Raw genomic sequence first — 21882 nt, forward strand, 5'->3', positions numbered from 1 at the left:
CATATGTTATTGTCATTCTTATAAATGTGTTGTGAAAGTCTGGGATGGCAAATAAGCACGTATTTGTATTTAAAATGTAACATGCAGTTTGCTCACCATCTTTGAAATCATGATCCGGTAAAATCTTTGGTAAAGGAAACAAAACAAAAATGTTTAAATTTTTTTTCTCTCCTTTATTTAACAATATCAAAAGTATGTAAATGAAAAAATGCTTTAGTAATTATAAATGGACAGTCTCAAATAAACATTCGCTTAGATGTAGTTCTGTCAAAATAGGTAAAAATAGCCATGAATGTGGACTTTTAAACATCAGTGTGTTTTTGTAATGAGTTAGCTTTAGCTTTACCTAGCATCTGTCCAAACTTTAGCTCATCTGCCTGCCATTTCTCTGCAGAAGAGAATGTATAAGGAATTCATCAGCTGGGTTGTAGCTGATGAAGAAAAGGGATAGCAGTCTGTCTTTCATTCATTTTCCAGCTAACTGCTAAATGTTTACCCCTACCCCCAAAAATGTGTGATGTTCTAAAAAAAAATAATAATGATGAAACATTATTTAAATACAGATGGTCAGTCTTGCAGCCTTACGGCCTTTTTGTCGTGTTTTTATTTTTAATCCCTCGCACTCAGCAGTACAGCATGGAGAAAAACGTGGACGTCCCATGCTGTTTTGGAAGCGTTGCGTTGCCTGCATCAACAGGCTGCAAACATGCTGGTTAGGTTCTTGAAGCCTTGCATGATCAAGAAAAATCTCTGACTTTGCTGCTAGTTTCTTCATCTTTATCAACTCCTGTGGGGGGTATGTGGGGTACACACACACACACACACACACGCACGAGCACACACACAAGTGCTCGTGCTCGCCGCGTAACGTTTGTGTGCATCGTAGGTAAACGGATTATGCGCTTGTGTGTTTCTGTGTGTTGCCGTCACGGGTTCGGTTGCTTCAATAACAAGCTCACCCACTGATTTCAATTAAAAATGTAACTGTGACAGAAGTTTCCATGCATAAGGCAGCCTTTTGCTATCATATATAACCAACTGTCATTTCAAAGGAGTTAATATTTCTCTAAAAGTTTTTTTTTTTCATTTCACCCCCCCCTTTTTTTTTTCTTTCTTTCTCATCAATATGTCTCGGTGGTAAAGTTGAAACGGCGTCTCCCCTCTTTTCACACCAGGAAGGCAAAGGCTGGAATGGATTTGAAGTAATAAAAACCCCTTTGTTTTAGTTTGTATTGGACCATTCATCATCACTTTATTTAATACGAGGCTGTAATTGTGCCATCCCCAGCCATCACTAATGGCTGTGTTCGTCTGTGTTTGCTTTGTTGATGGAAATGAATGAAATTAGGATAAACAACCGCAGAGTCGCGTGTAATCAAGCCCTGATTAATGCACCAGCATTTCAGCGCCGTTTCTCATTCCACAACACCTGATATCTTTCCCATAAACAAATTGTGTTTGTCTAAATGAAGAAATTAAATGACGCATTTGATGAGTTTATGATTGACCCGGTCCGGCTCGTGGCTCATTACTCTCTGTCTTTGAGGCCAAGAGGTATGTTACTAATGCTCTGTCACTTCCCACACGAGGATTTATCACCACTGCTGATTAATGGCAGCCAAACAGCATTTTAATAATTTTATGATTGTGGTTTCTGGCAGCCAGAGGGAAGGATCTCCAGCGAGGCAGAGAGAGGGAGAGAGAGAAAAAGAGAGAGAGAGAAGAAGAAGATAGAGGCTAACAGGAGGGAGGGAAGGGTGGGGGGTGCAGAGGAATAAGGTCCAAAAGAGGGAGAGAAAACGACAGAAAAGTGTTCATTGCAGATTAAATGTTTCATTGCTGGGGAGGCTGTGCAGACGGCGGCTTGATTGCGCGCCGCATGAACATCCCCATGAATCTTCCTTTTGCACTTGAAAAGTGTTTTACACACATGTTTAAAGAATTTCTTCCCACTCATTATTATGTTTATTTTGCAATTGGAAAGCAACAAATTGGCTGCAAATCTGCATAAAATGCTCAAAGGGGGTGACATGTGGAGCCGGATGAAGGATTGGAGCTAAATTGTAGGTACAAGAAGGTTCTTGGTCAAATAAAGATTGTGATACGATGAATAGACGTTCCTGCAATGTGATAAAATAAATAAAGTCTGACCCAATAGACGTTGGAGATGCACAGATGGTTGTTTTAATTAATGTTTAAGTTCAGATGTATAACTGACATAGCGATGTTGACCGAAACGGTCATGTTGTCTTGCTTGACACTGGACAGATTTAGCAACTAGTTCTGCTTTGTCTTGCTTAATGATGCACTATAATTTCAATTTATTTGACTTACTTTAGGGAAGGTCATTCTTTTTTTTTTTCAGACCAAATACAATGGAGAGCCATTCTCATCAGTGTAAATGAAGCATACTGCAGAATGCGTCGAAATACAACTCTTCAAATTCATTAGCAATGATCATATAATTCCACCCACAACAACCCTAACCATGTATTATGAGTAAAAGCACATGTTTAACAATCGCTGCTCTTTACTCAGTGTTGTTGCTCCAGATGTGGCCATAAACTGTTTCTTACCTGTCCAACCAAAAAAGCGTTTCTTGGACACTATGGTTGTAAACGTACATCCAGCTCACAACATTTAAAAACTGGAATCAATCGATTGCAGAGTGATTCAAAAAATCTGCTGAAAACAACATGCTAAACATTTAAATTAAATGTGTGGTTTAAACATTTTCAAGCATTTTAGCCCTACTGCATCAAAAACACCCGACTGTCACGAGAAATAAACTGGAAACATTTGGTAAAGTACACAAGCAGAGTATGAGAATGAAGTAAAAGGAGATTTGGGACCAAATGGTGACAAGAAGTCACAAAATGTTGGTGCCGTTAAAAGACGGTGTTTGATTTTGTCAAAATCGAAAATTAAAATCTTCTGAATGAAGTCCTTGATATAAACTTGCACAAAGTGCTGAAAGTCTGTTTACCATGTTCTTTAGCTGTGCTTTCTTTAAGGTCTGTTTTTTACCATGGCAAATATTCATACGTTTTACTTAAAAAAACCAGTTGTAGTATAATAATTTAGCTCTATATGAAGTTAACTTTACCTTGTAGTTGACAATTCAGAAATAATCATCTTAAGCTAGTGTTACGTCTTTGTTGTTTTTAGTCTTTAAAAAAGAGCTGAATGTCCCTGATCATCAAAGATCGTGAAATTGAAAACCTGTTTATCCATTTGGCTTAATATCAATACATTTCACATCTCAAATGTAAACAGATTTGTCTTTGCAGCCTTTTTTTTTTGTTGTTAATTGATGTGCGAGCTTATGCGAGTGCTCGTGCCTAATTTGTGTTTAACCTCATAGTTGTATAGAGTTAAACTCTTGCTGCCAAAGTACATGTAGTCCCGACTCCCGAGGTTTTGAACAGCACATGTTTTATTCTTGCCGCGGTGAATGTTAGTTTGAGTAAGATTTGTGCAGGTCATTTTTCCTCCTACCTCAGAGACACAAGAATAAACGCAGCAGGGCTGATAAACATTTAGACACCTGTCGTCTCCAATCTTACATTCCCAGCCTCAGGAACAGATGGAAGTCATGAGTTGTTTTAAACTTCTAATGGAGTCCTAATTGTGTACAGATTGCAGCGTTACCCGGATCCCCCAATAGACACACGCGCACAGCCGACCACTTATTTCTCTCCTTTTACCTTCCTTAATACTCCCATTTTATCCCACCCATCTCTCATCATTGTCCTCAGTCTTTAGCCACTCCTCTGGTCTCTGCTTCCTGGTCCCTCGTGCCCTCGCCTGGTACTTTTAGTATTGCATTGCAGTCGCCACTCCAACCTAACAAGCATAGCGGTGTGACTAATGACAGAGACATCCACCCACATTCATTTAAAAAGACAGCGCTGACACGTTATTTACAGAAGGCCACACACACACGCACACGCACATTTGCAACTGTCAGAGTCGTTCATTTGTCCAAAATGCCACACCCAATACTTCGTCCACTCTTCCTCCACATCCCACGGCCCAGATCCGCTGGTTCCAGGGGAGGAGTGAAGAGAAATAAACAGTTAATTAATCCACCATTGGCTCCATCGTGCAGATTTATGCCTAATTAGCAAACCAGGCAATAAGGGGCCCCTGGGTACCCTTGCAGCCAAGGCCCCCATCTACCAAACCAAAACTCCAGCCGTGTGTTTAAGAAGACATAAATATCAGAACGCACACAGCTCCTCTTTCATCTCCTCGTGCTGAGGAGAGGGAATTTCTAAGGGAGAATTAATGTTCATTTAATTTTCCTTCTTTCTTCCCCCCATGTATTTGCATTCTTCAGGTATTTCTTGTCTCTGTGTTTCTCTAACTCACTTTCTTTCTATCTCATATACACAAGGAGAACAGGGGCCTTTTTTCATAGCTACTACATCTGCAGGACACATGTTCAGCATGTGTACATTTGGGAGGGTTTCTGCCGACCCGTGAATTAGTGCGTGTTAGCTTAAAAGAAAGATGTCCAGGCTTGTGTCTGGTGATGGTGAAAGTATGTTTTTCTTATGTTCTGACCATTATCCCTTGTTACCAAAGGCTAATCTGTCTCCCTCGGTTTGATTCATGTCTTTCTCGAGCCAACGGACAAAGCCGAGGCCAATCCCGGCTGTGGACTCCAGAGTAAAGATTGATTTGATCAGCTTTGCTCCTACATGCAGAAAAAAAAACAAAAAACATTTTTGAGCTGTTGTTTAATGAGCATGTTTCAGCGAACCAGAAGCTAGCAAAGATGTTCCCAAGTCATTTTTCCAAGTCAAGTTTAAAGTCTTTCAGTTGCAAGTGCAACTTAAATCCTCTATCTAAGGTGAAGTCCAAAGTCTAAATCAAGACTTGAGTCAGTGATGTCGTCTTTTGCCTCAACTCCAAATAAAGTCTCAAGTCAAGTTAGATTTCAATCCAGTAGCAACCAAACCAAAGTGAAGTCTCATGTCACTGAGGGAACAGTTCAAGTAAATTGTCCACTTTTTCACCCTATGTTAAGTGGCAAGTCAAAGTCATGCTTAAGCCTCCAAGGAGCAATTTCAAGGCACGCCTTAAATCTTTCACGTCATTAAGGAACTAGTGTAAGTCAGGTCTCAACTCTTTGAGAGGTAGGTCAAAGCCACATCTCAACCCAAGTTTTAACCTGAAGTTTTGACTTTGTCTTTATTCTCTTGGACCTGCAGGTATATTCTCAACTTCTTCAATACCTTCTCTCAGCTAACATTTGTTTGTGATTTATACAGTCTATCAGAGATGAGTAGAGTGGCACAAACGAATTGCGTGTGAAGATGTACCACTAACAGAATTACATTTTTACCGGATTTTTAACCTGACGAAGCTACGGATTTATGGGAGACTTTTCTTACTCCCACAGGAGCAAAATCTGTAATGTTGCGGAAAATAAAGTCCAACAACAGATGTCTGAGAATTAGTGCAGATGAGGGGGAGTGCAGTGAGGGTTGTCTCCAGATCAGACCTAATCGGTGGCATCAGCTGAAGTGAATAAGCCAGGTGTCACTCCTATTGGCCAAATATGTGGATATGTGATAGAGAGCTGTGGATTAAATCCCTCTGCCGGCATTGTTGGGCCTTCCATGCAAGCTTGGCTTTTCTTCCCTCACTCTTAACACACCGACACATAACGGCACCAGAGCAGTAATGATAAACGTCTAATCCCCGCACACACATACGCCATTAAACCCAATGGATTACGGTTTGGGGAATTACAGGAAGGATTTCTCTGTCTTGCTCCTTCCTCTCCTCCTCTGCTTTCAGTGCCCTTGCTTGTCAACAGCCCCACTTGGCCCAGGCTGCCAATCCAAAGCTTTGATGAGGCAGTGTCAGCTATTTGTTTGGCCAAGCACAAATGAATATCTGAATGTGCAGAAGAGAAAGACAGAGAGATGCAGAGACAGAGGAGCTGATGAAGAGGCAGAATGGCCATCCTAATCTGCCACCTTCTTCCTCCTATCCCTCTTTTTGTTGTCTCCTTCACAGGTCTGTCGCTCTCTTCCTGCCTCCATTCTTAAGTCAGTCTCTCGCCCTTTATCTCTTAAGCACAGACTGAGCCAGTGTGGGCTTGCAGATGATTACCAGTGTAATCACTCACATTTTAGATGATCTGATAGGAGAAAAAGCCTACAAATCATCTTAACACCCCCTAAATCCGCTGAACTCCATCTACCGTAGACGGTGGCCAACAACTACTTTATTTTTGTCCTCAATATCTTCTTTCTTTAACTGTAGGCCAGGAAATTCCCTGTGAAAGCTCAGTTAAAACAATGCCCCAGTAAGCTCATTCTACCAATATCCACTGCTTATTTCTGTGTAATGTAAGCCCTGGATTTGCCAGCGTAAGAAGATTGATGCACAATATGAGTACAAGTGGGGTTGATGTAGCTAACTTTGTGCTAAGTGGTGCTTTCTGTGTCTTAGTGTGGGCTGCTCACTGTCAGGAACAAGGATTGGCAAAAACGGATCAACTAAAGTGTTGTTTTGGTTTCGAATGGGTCAAGGGATGGTTTAAGAGTAAATCTGGGGGTTTAACTCGCATAACAAGCAACATTTTAACACGTTTCTGTAGTTTTAACTTCACAATAGACACTCCTCCAATTGAATGTTGTGGCATTGTTACATAATGTCTCACATTCACTTGTGTTTTCATAGATTAGATTTTACATCAACCCGACTTGTTTTCTTTCTTTGTACTCCACCTGTAGCCCCTTCTCTATAAACTAAACTCCAACCCTAATATACATTGCTCAAAAAAATAAAGGGAACACTCAAATAACACATCCTAGATCTGAGTGAATGAAATATTCTCATTGAATACTTTGTTCTGTACAAAGTTGAATGTGCTGACAACAAAATCACACAAAAATCATCAATGGAAATCAAATTTATTAACCAATGGAGGCCTGGATTTGGAGCCACACACAAAATTAAAGTGAAATGTTCCCTTTATTTTTTTGAGCAGTATACAAACATCTGATTGTCTTCACATAGAAGAGCAGAAGGCTTATTTCAATAGCCGCAGCTGAAGACAAATCAGAGACTAAACACAACAGCCACTGAAACAAGTGTAGTAAAAAAAAAAGTAAACAGAAAAAATGTTACCGAAAACTATAAAATCTGAATCTTTGTTGAGATTTAGGAAGATTGTGGGTTTAAAAAAGAAAAATCGAAAATATTCCTTCTGGGTAATTCCTCCTTTTGAAATAGATACAGGAATATCATCAGACCCGAATGCTTTTAAGAATCAACATTGTGGTGATCTAGATAATTGCAGATTTATGCTCTGCGTGTCTGTCCTGTAACAATATTGTGGTCCTAAATATGTAGAAAACCTTGGTAAATATTTTGGTTTGGTTTGAAATTGTGATTACATCTTCATAACACCACTGGCTCCTGGCCCAGGCATGTATTTTGAGCAGAAGATGACTGCGGATAAATTTATTGTGTATGAGACGTCATTTCTGGGTTTAAATGTAATCTTAAAGCCTTTTCTCATTTTACTACATATGTCTGCCTTCAGTGTGTTGAACAGCTATACTAGAAACATATTCTGTAGGTTACCAACAGAACAGCTCTACAAGGTTTGGCAGATTTGGTTACGTAAAACTTCCTTATCTTCTTACACCACAGCTTCTTATGATCTATTTGAGATTCTGTCGTGTTCGGCTTCATTCACACAGCAGGCGAATTCGACCCAAATCCACTGTTTTGTCCACATGCAACCTATATCCAACTTTTTCATGGCAGACTTAACGACCCAATTCCAATCTTTCCACCACAACAGAAATCTGACTTGTGGTACTAATTTTGATACGTATCCGATTATTTTCAGAGCATCTGCATCGTGAACAGTGATGTAGCATTTTATTCTACTTTTATGTCAATGACGAGACGAGTCATAAATCTGCACCAAGAGAAACGCATACAAAAAGGATATTATTTGCTATTTCTTAGTATTAGCTTACTTGGTGTCGTTATGATCATGTCACAATAATGTCGCCCCCCTCATTGCTGAATAACTTTAAACTGATCCAAATACGGTCGTAAACGTCAGCATTCTTCTTCTGTGCATGCGGTTCGCGTTAGGGTTGCAAACCGCTCACACTTTAGTCTTGATCATGAACGCAAATCCACAAGTGTTAAAACCCAAACCAAGTGTTAGAAATTTGAGCAAGCTGAGAACACAGTGTAATTGAGTTCAAATAGGAAATTAAAGATCATCTGAATGTATTTAGTGCTTTAAGACCCCTTACTTTTTATAGCATGTGTGGTTCAGCTTGGGAACTGTTAAATATACTTGAAGGTGTCCCCAAGCATCAGAACTGGAGTCCTAAGAGGCCAGCAGCGAGGCTTGTGGGGCAGAGGAAACAGATTACTTTGGTCTCGGGGCACCAATAGAGGGCCAGATGCACCAGCAGGGGCCCCTTTTCTTTTATTCATTCTCCCAGTGGATCTGCCCTCAGGTCCACATGAGACCTGCTCACTTTGGACCACGCTCACATTATAAACCAGCTTTATATAAAGCACTTCCTGCAAAAATGATTTACATCTTCAAACAAGAAACACTTTGACGTGTTTTGGTGCTTTGACCGTGGGTGATGGTGAGATTTATGGTGGTTAAATTTAGCTACAGTTGTTTTTAATACGTCGTGAACAAGTATAGTCTTTAATAAATGCATGTGCATCATTTAGCACTGCTGTTTCTCTGTAATGAGGCGTGTGTGTGTGTGTGTACAGGGTGATAATCCTGTCCCCCGTCTGCAAAGCCCCAGTGAAACCCCACTAAGCCACTTCATTCACTTTGATCCAGTTTTGGGGGCCAGTTTAATTTCCCATAATGCCACTGATCAATGATTTCCTTTCAGCGCTGATGTAATTAGTGGTTTTAAGCCAATTTTGGGCTCCTATCTGACAGTGTTTTGGGGGTGGAGGGGTGTATTACCAGAGGAGCTTTAAAGAAAGATCAATATCAACTCACACATAGGCTAGCATGAACATTTCAGCTGCAGAGTGTGTGTGCCTAGGAGCATTTATAGTTAAGTGAGCTTCATCAATTAACATTTACTTTGCCTTCCCTCTTAAACCACAACATTTGGTGCTGTTTGGAAAACTATGAAAATGAACGGTTCCAACAATTAAAGCCGTTCCCTTAACAATTAGATCCCATATGCATAATTCATCAGATTAATTATGGATATGGTATTACCCTATTAAGAACGGGTTGTTTTATTAATTAACATGATTAAGTAGTTAGAGCTTGTACAGGGCGGCCTGATTGCAAATGGTCAAATAATTAATACAGGCTTTCATTATTGTTGTCAGTGATCCTCAAGTGCTGTTTGGTCCGCAGAACAAATGAGTTAAACTTTAATCAAATGGCCAAAACACAGACCTCTGATCCGCAGAGCAGACTAGCAGCAAAGCCACGCTCCACACTTTGCCATATCTCATCCTGACGGGCACACAGAGCATGGTACCGACTGATATCAGTGTTAAAGGTTGAGTTAATTACTTTGGTTTGTGATGGAGAGGGAAAACATGGTTCAGATATTCAGAGTGTGTAGAGCTCTCCTCTATCATTACACCTATAGATCAGTAAAGAACTATAAAGTCTGTTTTTCTGTTGTCTTTCGTTTTTGATACAGTTTTCATACATGTGACCCGAATAAGCAGAAGACGGTGGATGATTGAATGTAGTTTTACCTCAAGCAGTCGCATATTTCAGGTCAATTATTCAGAAGATTTGACCAAAGTCTGGGAGTAGAAACTTGTCAGGATATCGAGAAACACGCTGAACACCACAAATACTCGCACCTCCAATTAACTTTTTATTTTTTTTTAAAAATGCCAGCCATCTAAAATGTAAACTTGTTTCAATATTTCTGTCTCTTTTCAACAAGGAGCTGCCAGCCACACCTGACCAGCAGCCTTTGTCTCTCATTTACCTCTCTAGCCTTTAAACTAAGTCCTTCCTGCGGGACTGACACACTTGTGTGAAGAGCTCCAACCTGAAATTACCAGCAGACCGTTTGCCAAGTCTGACTAAGTTGTCATTACTTAAAAAGCCTCTGAGTCTTTTCACCCTTTTGAAGTGTGTCAGAACGTAGATGCCAGTGCCCTTCAACCTTGTTTGGCTCTTCAGTTACGTGTGTGTTTGTGTGTGTGTGTGTGTGTGTGTGTGTGTGTGCGTGTGTGTGGACTTTGCTTTTTCCATTTTGCTGGCCACTCTTTAAAGTTGATCACTGGCCTGTTTGCAGCCAGGGAGGAGTTGGGGGTGTGGGGGTGCGAGGCATGGCATTGAGTTGTTTCAAATGGAACCAAGCTAAGCCTATATGCAAACAAAACCCGGGGAATTAGGGGGAACTAAGCTGGGCTGTTCACAGTAACTCCCCCGGCCAACGCTGAACCACAGAAGAAGAGCGGAGTGAAACCGAGGAGGGATACAGGGGCAGGGCAAGGCTCTCGGATCTCATGAATGGCCTGTTCTTTTAATTGTGTTAAACAAAGCATCAGGGGCTAAGTAATGGGGTTTTAAAGCGAAGCACATTTGGATGAATTGTGTAACGCCCTGTGTGGGTGTGAAGCAGAGAGAGAGAGAGACACCGAGGGCGAGTGGGCGGTTATTGTGTGGCAAGAACAAAAGGTAGAAGTTGGCAAACTGAGGCACCCGTCAAAAAAAAAGAAAAAAAAAAACCTGGATCCAAACTGGTCGGCTAATTACTGACATGCATTGTCGAGGTGGGGGGAAAAAAAATAAATATCGGATAGAGATTTGTTTTACACTACATCCTCCTCGCGTTTAGTCAGAAATGAATCCTGTAATTTAAAAAAAAAAAAAAAAAGCTAAGAAAAAGAAGCAAGCATACAGAGGTAGAAGAGGGGATTGGAGATATAAAGCCATGGGAGCGTAAGAGAACAAAGCGACGCTCGTAATACTTTCTTTATTCTTTCAATCCGAGCTCTCAAACACCAGCTCTGGACTGGTATTTACATTTCTCTGCTGAAGAGTTTTGGGGCAGTGGAATGTTTATGGAACTAAATGAAGAAAATAAATAGGCCTGGAGTGCATTTACACTTGCTGACATGATTCATATTTTTAGGTCGGTTATGAAAGGAACAAGAGCCTCAAAGGTTTCCAAGGTGGTCGGAGTAATGTAGAGGCTGCAGTCAGGAAACGCAGAGGCCGCGATCTTGAGTGGGTTGTAATGCACAGTTATCTTGTGGAATAATTTACAAAGAAAACCGTAGGCGGAGGGAGAAAAGGTAGGACTGAGCACTCAGATTATTAATATCTGTTTTGTTTTTTTTGTTTTTGTTTTTTTGCAGAAAGTGCTAACATCTCCTGACATGTTTGTTCTGCATCCAGCTCTTTCAGACTTTGGTCTGTCAGTTTTCTCAGTCTTTGCTCCTCTGTTGTATATTGACAAGTGTTTTGGAAAAAAAGAAATCGCTTGTCATCCACAAACTATGCCGGGATTTTCTTTCTCTCTCCGCTTTTCCACTTTTTTTTTTTTTTCCCAAATTACCATGGAGGTTTCACGAGCGTACGCCGGCGATTTGGAGATGAAAGGAACTGAATCAACCCGATTCCTGCCCTGCCACTGAGCCGCTCAAACTCCCTGACAAAGCTGTCAGACTCCATTTTGGCTCCAGCTGACAGAGTAAACTTGCTCTGCCATTTACAATCAACAAGAGGCAGTGGAAAGAGTCCCGCTCCAGCCCATGTCAGAACCCTCTGACTGCTCCTCCATTCAAAGGCATTGAAAGTGTATTTTTCTACTCTTTGTCTTTTCTCTCCTTACAGCATTTTTGAACGTGTTCATACCTCAGACTTTTAGATTCGATTTTTCTCTGTCATTTTTCAAGTTTTTTTCAAGCGAACTAGTTCGATTTCTTTGTAGCACCGACACACTCAAGCACAGGATGTGTAGAAAAATGGATAATTTTGCCGATTATTATCAGGGAAAGATCTCGTAGGATCACTTTTGATTAACTCACATTTCTCCTCATTTTCTGCCTTCGTGACGCTCCCGACACTCTTTATGAGCTTTAGCATCACGGTCATCTAAATCAGACACGTGCATTAAGGGAAATGAGAAACTATTTGACTTTAAAAACGGATTATTGGTGTGATTAAGCATGAGCTGGTCCTCACCGTATCACGTCACCGTTTGACTCTGTCGATGCATTAACATAGAAATACACCCCCCGCCATAAAAAACGTCTAGAACATGATCAAATTGATTGAAACGGAAGATCGATAATTATTTCTTATTCTGCCCAAACAGTCTAACACATCATTACAGCAACAATAAGGTTGCAACATGTTTTAATGTTTTACACAGCCCTAAGGTAAAGTAGAGTACGACTGGTGTAGCCAGCTGCTAACAACACATCAGCTAGAGTTTGAAAACAGATATATTTCATACTGCTGCTATAAGTACAAAATATACAAATGGACAAATTTGTCTTTTAATTTGCAAAGTGTAATCACCTTCTTTTTCCAATTTGAGCAGCCGGTGTGTATCAACAAGTTACACTGGGTTTCTAAATGCTTTATACGGCTGGGGAATACATTCTTATCCCTTTGGCTCTTTCTCAAAACTTGTATACTTGTAGGTGAAAAAAAACACATAATTTAGAGCTTTTTCATCACTGAAGCCATTGCCGCAACAACACATAATCTTGTTTTTTTCATGCCTAAGCTCTTCAAAGTTTCATCATACTTGGTTTGTTAATTTTTATTGAGTAATGACGTCAAATTGACATGCAACAGTAATACACAACAGGAGACTGGGGTGTTTTACATTTACTAGAGCGGTAATCTGACTTTGGAGATAATTTAGAAAGCTGTGGTGAAAGTAGTTTTGACACAATCTCATTTAGTGCTTATATATTTAGTTAAATATATCCAAATTTAATGAGTTCAGATAGACTTTGTTTGCTCAAACAGATATTCAGCACAGATCAACTACATAAATGTTCGCTGCAATAAGCATTGTTCTACTGCACACACACACACACACACACACAAGGCTGCTTTCAGTGCAGCTGTTTCTGCTCTACCTTTTTGTCTTTACCCTCATTAGGAAATGATTGGCAGCCAATCTTAAAAGAAGACATCATTTAGTTGTTGCACACTGCCTCCAAACTTCTCGGCTGAATAATCTATCACTACTGTTGCTTAACCTTACCTCAATGTTCCCAGGAGGAGATATCAAACTTGGTTACAAGTGAAAGTTTAAAGTTCTGCACTGGATTCATAATTATCTAGTCTTCATAGTTCTTTAAAGCCAGAAAGGTCAGAATACAACTTTTCCACCGCATGCTGGTTATTCATTTGTAGTCACGAAGATCAACTTTGGTCTTCATGTTCAACCCACTTACTCTGAATTTCTTCTCCACATAAATCAAGAAAATTTCTTCCAGGAACCACCGAGGCTCAACCCTACCATGAACTATAATCTGCTACAACACAAGGGATGTTCACTAAAACATAATCTTTCCCACATAGACAAACTAAATCCAAAATAAGTTTGTCATTTTGTAGTTCTCATTGTTGGACTACAGTGAGAAACTGTCGAGCAAGGTGGTGGTACCATCATGCTCTGGGGCTGATTGTCAGCGGCATTGGTGCTTTGGACCAAATGGATTAATTAATAAAAACAGAGTTCTACCTCAGTGTTCTTCAACTTTAAATCACTAGCTCAAGTCATCACTGAAACTTGGACACGGTGGTGTCCCAAGGGGTCAAAAATCCCAAACAAAACTCATTGAGGCAGGTTACCCTTACGATTAGGAAAATCCTCATTTTTACCCTTCTGAAAAACTGTGTCTGCTCTGCTGTTGAGTACAGCCAGAATGAAGTTTGCATGAAAAGGGTATTAAAAAGCAAATGCAGTGTTTGTTTCTCATTTTGAATCTGTATGCTAGGCAAAAAGATTCACAATAAACTCAAAGTTTGCACACAAACTCCTGTTTTGAAAAATAATTTGTTACCTAATGTTGCACTATTAAGAAATAGTTTGATTTATTAATTAAGAGCCCCCAAATTAACGTAAAATTAATAGGTAAGTGTATGTGTGTAATTCTAGCTAGCACTGTAGGCAGTCAGTAGTTTTCTGGTGACTGGAGCACTTCCCTCTCACAAATCCCCGTTGGTATTTTTCTACCGACGTGTCAAAGGAACAAAATAAGAATCATGGGTCCAAGAGGACATACAAAGGACAAGAGACAGACATGAGAGAGGGAGAAGGTGAGGAAGGATGCTTGTTCTCTCAGAGAGTGGTGCTCCTGGTGTGAGAGAGGAAGAGTCTCCGTTCTCTGGCTGAGCTTTTCATGTCGAGATACCCAGGGGAGCACAAAAGAAAGAGATACACAGAGGTGAGATGGTGCCATGAGGTGTTTATCAGGAGCTTTTAAGCTTTGACCCAGCTTTACCGCCAGTCTGTGAAACGGAGCTGCAACTGTAAGGCCTGTAATTGGCAAGTAACTGTGCTAGCTGATAAATCTGCTACTAAATAATAAGAGATTCACATATCAAAGTATTCTGGACAATTTTGATCTGTTTTTTTTTTTTTGTAAAGCTTTGACCTGCAAAAACAGATTTTAGCTGATTTTTATGTCTAACTGTAATTCAAATGAATTACGAGAACAGCTTTAAAGTGTTATTTCTACAGCTTTGCTGCTGTAAACAGTCATCAGTTGTTCATACTAGTTGAGAGAGCAGTCACAGTAGTAAATGGTTTTGCTTTTGTTTTAAAACAGAGTAATTTCAGAGTTTACTTTTCAAACTGACTTTAGCGCCTATTATTAACAATTAGCATGCAACAGCTTACGAGACAAAATGATAAACAACATTTGGTTTTTGAGAACCAGATAAGATTTTGATTAAGATTAAGAATCCTTACAGATGTCCAATTCTGAGATGGTCTAAATGCCAGGAAAAAATTCTCAATAAAATAGAATACAACCTTTAAATAAATCTCTTGTCAGTGTGGAATTATCCAGTTAAAGTTTTGCCTCTTGAATTAATTTAGGTTTCACGCAGGAGATGATAAAATGTCTTTACACAAACTGTGAAATATTTTTTTTAATGTAGACGTGCTTTGCTCCAAAAGAGATGTTGACTTTAGCACCATTAGCAGCTAGCAGTCGCCTCTCACTGTACTTTGTAGCTTCACTGCCAGCATAGCTGGCAGGTTTATGTTTTTCTGTGGTTTATTGGAAGCGAGTAATTTAAACTTGGTTGGACCAGGCTGGCTTCTTCAATGCTGGTGGCAGCTCCACAATTAATAAGAGCAGAAAATATTTGCGCTCCAACTTCAAAATAAGGGTCTCAAACATAGACACTCCAACGCATAAAGCTAAAATTGCTTTTCTTCGTATCCAAGGCATATTAATCATACTTACATACTTACTTTATGAGTCAAAGTTGGACACTGACAGCAACTAGATGGTGTTTTGAGGGGCTGAATTCACTTTGACTAGAAGTACTGTGGTAAAACTTCTGTATTGTAAAATCTCGTAGCACCAGATCTTATTAGATTCCTATTGGTTAATAATTTAAAAACCAAAGCTTTTCCTTTAAAAGGATGCCAACATTTTTTTAAATCCAGCTAACTGCACAGGTTTTAAACTGCAACAGCAATGTGTGCTGTGCTACATTTAGCCTTCCTGTCATTTTCTGGAGATTTTATTCCCTCTCTCACAGTTTGAATACATTTCAGACATGTCTTACATTATAGTTGTGAAAACAGTTTCCTTTACAGGCAGCTTCTTAAATTTGATACCATTTGTAAACACGTCACTGATGCTGAAACTAGCCAAACTTTAAGTCTCTTTTCTCAGTGACGGCATCTACACTGAAGAGCGATGAGGTCAGCCAGACCTGGCTGCTCTTACAGATGTGATCAGATGATCAGATGTGTCCGTTTTCGGCCAGTTGGTCAAACTGAAACTTGTCGATTTCTTGGTACATCTCTGCAAATAATAAGAGTAATAATAATTGTACAATAATAATTTATCATTACTATAATATAATGTTTGTTTTATAGACAAAGACACTATTATATTTTATTTGTAATTTTAAACTGTGACAGATACATATAGTAGGTTGCCTTACCTTTATCAAACTAACTTGACTGCAGTGTTTTTGAAGCTCTACCTGAGATCTGATTGATGCCTAAGAGGAGGTTTCAGTCCGTGTTTGTGCACCTTACACCGCGGCTACTTTCACTGCTTTGAAGTGGAATAAAAATTTCAAAACCTCGTTTCCATGTTAGACACCAAAACGGCTCCCTCGCCATTACAAAGAGCAAATTCCTCTCCCAGATTCGTTTATTCTGCCGTTGCTCCACCCAGCCAGAGTTGTCGTCCCGGCCGGACTCAGCGTGGTCCAGTTCAGCTCGGAACGAGCGGGCGAGTCCTTAATCTCTGTGCCGGCATGTTAATTTTCAAGTCAAAGGGGCAGCTCCCTTTTCATCACGGCGGAGGCTGTGGAATATTCAGCACGCTGCAGATGTTCATGAATAATGTCTGTGGCCAAACCCCTGGCTGATGGGGGTGGGAGGCGCAGAGGAGGAGGGAGGAGAGAGAGAGAGGTGAGGGGGATGAGTAAGAGAGGAGGATGAGGGGGGGGGTAGCGGGGCCAGATGAATTACACGTAGGGGGGATCTGACAGGCGGCGTGAAGCTTTGTGATCATTCCAAAGTTCTAATAATCTCTCTCACCTTCTCCATCTCCCCAGTAATGAAAGAGAATAGGTGATTGCACCCCAGGCTATGTTCCCCCACGTAATGACTCCTCCAAAGGCACAGAGCCGCCAAGGAAAAATGAACTTTGAAATAGTGGCGAATTGGCTCTGACAGAGTGATAGACCATGACACAGATTCTGTAGCAAAACAGACGTAGTGCTAATTGATTATCAATATTTTAAGCAAAGTGATGAAAATAAGCATTAAGAGATGAGAAAGAGGGAAGAGATAAGGTAGCGCAGTGCACTGCCTTCAGCAGGGGCTGTCATTTGTCCAAATCTCCCTCAGTCTTTTTTTTTTTTTTTCCTGCATTCAGGCTCTCCCCCCCCTTTAAATCCCGCTCCTCACCACACACACGCCTGTTGTTTCTATGAGTTTTTTTCACAATCTGGTACAGTAGCTTTAATGGTCCAAAATATAGATGAACTTATTAGGATTGGGCAATATGGCTTAAAAGTGCAATCTCCGATTTTTTTTTCTCCTTACCAGATCCAATTTCCGATTGTAATGGACTTTTTTTTCTCACTTCCTTTTCTAAAAAAGGAAATTATAAATATTCTTAAAAAGTGGCTTTTATATCAATCATCCCTTCTGTGAGTTGTGCTAATTTGTTCAAAGGTTATTTCCATTAACTAATAAGTATTAGCATTCAAACCAATACCAAAGTATAACTTCACAACATGCTCAACTATGAAAACCCAAGGAGTGCATTGATGGGGAACATGTTTAAAATTTCCCCAAAAATGTAATCTTCAAAAACCAAAAATTGGCTAAGCTGATAAAATCGATTTATTGCCCAGCCCTAGAAGTTATATTAATTTTGCAATGGTTTGCTCTGTTATGTTTACCTGCAGTTCGTGGTTGACTGCGGCTGTATCAGTAATGTTGTCGCTTCAGCTTTAATCTTTAGAAGGAAACTGAGCTCTAACTTCAACTAGACCACAGACAGTGTTAGCCTAACCCAACATGGGTTACTCACCACCACATGGGTACATTTATGAAGTGCAGAGTGAATTTGATCAAGTAGCAAAGGCGCTCAAGCTTCCAGATGGTGAAGTGAAGTCAGTAGAAGAAGAAGTGAATAACAGCGTGGCACTACAGGCCTGATTTAAAGCTGCTGGCACAAACCCACAAACCTTCTCAATAGGAAGTAGAGAGTGGCCTTAATGCCAAAGCTGTTTTTCAGTAAGTAGTGGCTATTTTAGTAAGTAAGCAGTCAGTATTGAGTATCTTAAATCTTCTCTGTTCTGCCCTTTGCAGCATTTGCTGACTTTTTAAAAGAGTTTCATGGCGGCATGGGAAAAATTCAAATGTTATTTTCCATTTTCTATGTGTGTCTCTTATGGAGATATATAAACTCTCATTACCTGGAAGAGTCACCTGGAAAATCATCAGAGCAGCCATTGACAGAAGCACAATATAACATTGTGAGAGAATAAAGTACTGTAATTATAACTGCAGAATTTTTATGACTGTATTCCACGTTCTATTAAAACCACTTCACTACCTGAGAAATGAACTGATTTTACGAAAATTATCTAGGAAGGGGATGAATTGGGAAGGGATTGCTATGATGTGGTGGTAAACATGTAAACATATTGTTTGTTCTGTTTGTGTTGGTGTAATTACATTATTAAAAAGATGTTGTTTTTTTGTTTGTTTTTTTTTATACAAGAATACGTTAAAGTGTGTTCAGAAACTAGTAGCTGGTAAAATTCTGGAGTGAGTGATTCTTACAGCTTTTGTTTTACCAATCTTGCTTGGGGGCGGGCGTTTCACCCTGAATCTAACTAATATTCATCATATCGACACCAAGCATTGGACCAGCTTAAACCAGGACCACCAAGTTTGTGGTCCTATCCGCGGTTGTTTCTGTAATGTCAGTTGCGCTTGGCCCCGCTGACACCGCCGGGGTCCCGGCGCTTCAGCCTTTCTTTTCCAATTGGCCGCCCTTTTGAACCCCCTAGTGTCCGCGCGGCGAGTAGCGGCCCTCGTTTTACCTTTCATGTGCGGGGATCCCCGAGAGATTTAAGTCCCATTTGCAGCGACTGCCGCCTCAGCGAAAGACATGAGACGCACTCTAGGTGGTGTGCCATTACAATGGCATCCAGCAGCCTTTCAACTTGGGAATCAGAGCCTATTCTCTGCTATTCAACAACACGCTCAAGTGCATTCATACTTGAACAAAGTGAACAGATACAACTCGCACATTCACGAGACACCTCTAATCTACCACACAACCTCCTCGTCTTTCGGTTTCTACGTTCGTCCCTGTTTTTCTAATAACGAAGAGGCAACTTTTACAATTCATGAACACAAAACTGCCTTCAATTTTAAACAGTTGAGTGGAAAACTTTCATCATAGGCATTATTAATTACTAATATGCATTTACTGTCCTTGGAGAGGAAAAAAGCAGCTTTTGTGTTTTCCACCTCGGTTGACTTTTCTATTACTTTAGTTCAAGTGCCGTCTGTGTTGAATTTGCAGAGGCTTAACGACGCACTTATTTAAACCAAGAGTTTTAATATGCACACACGTGCCACGGTATACTTTCAAATATGTATACATGAGGAATAACTGCAGTCCAGTCGGTTGACATAAGCTCTGTTAGCTAATAAATAACTTAAATTTAAATGTATTTATTTATTTATTTCGACATGTGTAATCCTGAGTCACAAACCTAATTTCTGTAGCCCGATTTTGTTTCATACCCAACAGTAAACTATAACCCAGTTGTACAGAACCAGATATTGATGGGAAAAACATAAAATGCCTTTGTAATATATGGTAGGTACGGCAAGTTAATGTAGGTTAAGGAATCATAGAGAGAAATATCTCAGTAGTATATCAGTTGTCTTATGAAAATGTGCATGAAAAAAAATCCAACATAATGTGGATTTTTTTGTGTGCATCATACATCAATAAAATCCCAAGTGAAAACAATTGTTTTGAAAAATGTTTTTAGAATTTTTCTACAGCTGATTTGAATACCAGAAAACAACTGGCGTTGGTTTGTGTGCTTCCTGAACCTTTCTGTTAGTGAGCAACACAAATATGCTTCTACTATAAGCTGTTTTCTGGTTGTTTGACTGGCAGATTTTCCACCCGATTGTCACATCAATACGGTGCATTTCACACCTTGTTTTTCTTCTATCTGGAAGAGTTGCTGTTATGTAATAGTGTGCCAATTTAAAGGCTAAAGGAGAGAAAAATAAAAGGTGGAGGAAAACAAAGTACAGCAGAGGACATAAAAGAAATAAAAGGAAAAAAACTACAGAGGCATAAGAAGGAGACAGTAGATTTTAGAGATTTGAAAGACTTGAACTTGAGGTTGAGGTGTCATACAAAGGCCCCAGGATACTTAATATTTTACTGTGTGATTCCTGCATTATAGATTTTTTCTGATCGCCCTCTCGTGACCTTTTTGATGCTCATACACAATGCCGATAGGAAAGTTTCCGTCTGCAGAACTTTAGTGTTTATGCAAAATGGATGCTTAGACTTTCAACAAACCAACAAAACACTGGCATTTTAAACCTAAGAAATAACAGGAAATCTTCTAATATTCAGTAAGAGAACATGCTTGACTTAGAAGTGGTATTTCTATGCTGAGAATTTCAAGGTTGAACTTTGGCTTAACTGAATATTATGGTACAGAAACCACAATTTATAGTTTGTATTGACCTCTACTTTATAAGTTCATACATACACTTTTTCCATCTTGGCTTTTCACGTTTTGTTTAGGTAGACTTACTAAATTGGATGCCAGAACGACAAGTTCTTTCAGTTACTTAACTTCGCTGTCCACCCACAGGTTACTATTTGGTAACACAAAACCATGGCAATTTAACAAAGGTGTGTACACTTTGAGATGCAGTGTGAAGCCTAATACACGACACAATTTTATATTTACATAAATCACTGCTGTGGTGGACTTTGCTTTTGGTGCATCATTGAGTTGAAGACTTGAGGAAAAGTTTAGGAAAAGAACATAGATATTAGTAAATCTGTCAGTCTGATTCTGAATAGATCAATTAATCTTTTTAGGGCTGATTCAAGACAAAATGTCTGAAATCCAGTGAACAGTTTAGGTGGCGGCAGAAGTCCTCCATCTAAATAACACGACATGTCGTTCAAGTAGAAAACTAAATGAGAGAACCTAATGGTTTACACAATCAATGGAGTCAGATTCCCATTCCGAAGCAGAACATTTTCTGCTTTGGAATGTTCTGATGCTCATACACATACGGATTAGACATACGGATTAGACTGGCCTCATTGAAGCAAGGATCCAAACACAGGTAGAACATCGCTAACTTGGATTTCAAGGTCGATATTTTCAGATATTGACTTCTACCATGAACTCTCTTTTAGTTTTTATAGCATGGTAAAAAAATAAATAAAATAAAAATAAGGAAAACGTTAAGAAAACTGTTTTCTTAGAGTTTAATGCAGGAGGTTCACTGGAATAAAAATGAAAAATATCAGCGGTTAGATGCATGCTTAAAATAAAACAAAAAGCGTTGAACGACCCAAAGTTTATGGTTCTAGTTTACATTTTCCCTGAACATTAAAATGAACAACTCAAAGCATCCCTACAAGTCCATAGCAGCGCGCAAAGATCAGCACATCGCATGAGCCCCGGCGTCTTGCTCCTTCATTCAGACAATAATTAGACTCTGTAGCATCCATTACATCTAAACTGTAGAGGACCTAATTGATGTAGCGCTCAGCATCACAATATAGCCGTGAAAAGAAGAGAGCTTCTCAGACGATTTCAAATGAATAATTGATTGATTTTGTAAGATATCTCTCTCTAATTGTTTAGTTTGTGAATATTTTATGGGTGTCATTAATTCAGCTTTGTGATTGTAGTAAAAGGAACCACGGGGATGAGAATCACTCCAGTCTCCTGACTGAAAGATGTCAGGACTGCGATTTTCTGTCCTCCTTTTAAGAACTTTTTGTTTTTTATTATTATTATTTATCTAAAATAAATGGTTTTATTAATTATAAATTGACTCCAGGATTTAGAATATGCATATTATCTTGTCATAATATTCCAGATTAAATTAT

The 21882-nt window shown here is 39.5% G+C and overlaps 1 protein-coding gene across 4 annotated transcripts in view; it reads left to right on the top strand.

The window, feature by feature from the left end:
* Positions 1 to 21882, top strand: part of rsrc1 (arginine/serine-rich coiled-coil 1) — a 157448-nt gene that overhangs the window by 96277 nt on the left and 39289 nt on the right. The window lies entirely within an intron of this gene.

This window comes from Poecilia formosa, unplaced genomic scaffold, assembly GCF_000485575.1.
Source record: "Poecilia formosa unplaced genomic scaffold, Poecilia_formosa-5.1.2 Scaffold31, whole genome shotgun sequence".
Classification (NCBI taxonomy): domain Eukaryota; kingdom Metazoa; phylum Chordata; class Actinopteri; order Cyprinodontiformes; family Poeciliidae; genus Poecilia; species Poecilia formosa.